Source organism: Stegastes partitus, unplaced genomic scaffold, assembly GCF_000690725.1.
Source record: "Stegastes partitus isolate 25-593 unplaced genomic scaffold, Stegastes_partitus-1.0.2 Scaffold53, whole genome shotgun sequence".
NCBI lineage: Eukaryota > Metazoa > Chordata > Actinopteri > Pomacentridae > Stegastes > Stegastes partitus.
The window spans coordinates 28,948-31,280 of record NW_007577784.1 but is presented as its reverse complement, the minus strand read 5'-3'; positions in this window follow the sequence as shown (position 1 = coordinate 31,280).

Genomic DNA, 2,333 nt, shown 5'->3' with positions numbered 1-2,333 from the left:
GATTTAAAACACCACATTTTATGCCCTTTAAAAGATCTTAGTCACCTCTTATATACTCGACAAAGCCTATTGTGTTCCACCCAGCTGTCCTGGTCCCCCTGCCTAAAAATCTGGCCATTTCTTTGTGAGTAGTTTGTCCCTGAGCAGCTCTGTGAGTTTCTCTTCCTTGTGGTGGTTCATCAGAAACAAACGGTCTGACTGCCTGCACAGCTCAGGCCTCGTGTGGAGACTTGGTGATAACACACATAGAATGAAATGCTTCCTTTCATGTTTGAATTTGATCTTCCAAAGTTCCCTCTTGTCTTTTATTCTGAATGTTTGTACTGAGAACCACTAGACCAACAGAGAGCAGGCAGATGACAGTAAAGGTCCTGGATGGGTTTAACCTCAGGCCATCAGGCTGACATGTGCAGCAGGGCACCCGTACATGTAACATGTGTACAGAGGCGTAATCTTTTGGTTGTATTGATGTTGCCCAGATTAGTGGGTTGTACGCATTTAAAAAGACACACACTCTGTACTTACTGTATACAGTGAACCTCCAAGTAGAAGCCATGTTGTTCATGTCATGAGGTTTTGGTGGAGGGTTTTTCTTGTTCTCACTTCAGGTTAAAGGGTTGAGGGATTGAATGACGGATCGTTTTCGGTTCCTGTTTTCATAATTTGAGTGATGTAAAGTGCTTTGAGAGAGAAGATTTGGATAATCAGATTGAGTCTAGGTATCAACTAACGTGTTAACAGAGAAGCACAGTCAGCAGACTGCTGCACGGTGCCGCATGATGACGACTACAAATCGACCTCTTGGCCTGTCTCACTAATGTCATTTAGCCGTGCTCGTCTGAAACAAGCTGATATTATACAGCGGCTGTATTACAGGCTGCTTTGACAGGCTTATGATTAAATCTTTTCTCAGACTTAAAAACTGACATAAAATCATGTCTAGGAAAATGTGCCTTCATGTTGGCCAGCGTGTTCCGAGGCCCTATTATTGTCTTTCAGTTTTATAGGGGATGTCTCCACACCAGGCCAGTCATCCCAGCCCATCCCAGCTCCACAAACAGAAAACCATACGACGAGATCAAAGGATGGTGATGACGTTAACCACTAAATGCAGGTCTAGCATGCTGGAAGGACAACTGCAAACGTTTACTTTCCTTAAGTCCATTCCATCAGTCACTAATTAAATAAATTTAAAGACCGTGATTCCTTCCAGCTTGGATGAATTTACCTGCAATCAGTGCGCTTGAATGACAGAATTACCAACTGTATTGACTCTTTCATTACTGCGTTTGAATGTATGGGTGACGCAGAGCGTTTTTTGTGCTTGGCTCGATCGGTTGTGTGTCCCATTTGTGAAATATCTAATAGATTATTAGCATATGTCAAAGTGAAGTACAAATATGGGCTTGCTTGTTGCTTACTAGCTATTAAAGGAGGGAGATTTATTCACATTACAAATAATACGATGGAATTAAGGATCATTAAAAAAAAAAGTGGAGAATAGAAGAAAAAACTCAATTTTGCTATATTAACACATCAACAAGGCAATAAAATGGAATAACTGTTAGCGCCAGTGTTACATGTGGTTCTCGTTGCACATTGACAAGGTAATTGCGAGCCAGGAAAATGCTGAACTGCAGATTATACGAACCGTTTGAGACTGACTGTAGAGTCTACAGCCCAGGTTCATAAACACTTGTCTCAGAAACGCAAAGTAAATCTAGCTAATGTGAATCACGGTGGCTTCCCAGCATCAAAGAACTCATCACAGCTCTCCGACTGGATGATGTTCTTCCCTTTTTTTTTTTTTTCATGCCACACACTTGGACTTGTCACGGAATGAAAAGCGCAGGTGGGACTAATAACATTCACGATGGCTCCATTCCAGCAATTAAGGCAACGCAGCAATTACATGTAATAATGTTGTTGGTGACACCTGTGAGTGGCGAGTCCTCTGCTGTGAAAAAAAAAGTCTATTTAACTTGAATTTGACTCAACATTTCCCCCCTTTGGCAGTCTGCACATTTTCACACTCACTTTATCCATTCTTTCTTGGTCTGCTAAATATATAAATATCTATTTTCTTCTTCCTGAAGGAAACCCTTTGGGAGCTATGCTAATCTGTTTGTATGCTGAAAGTTAAATGAGAGCATGGGTACCACTTTTATCTGTCAACTCAATGAGGAAATCTCTGTATGTGGATGTGTGTGTGTTCTTTGCATATCTCAACAACCTTCAGTCTGCCTCAGACTTGGTGGGTGTGTTGCCGGGGCCCCAAAGAAATGTGGTGTCCAGTTTGAAGCAGATCGGATACACAGGGTTGATTTTGGGGG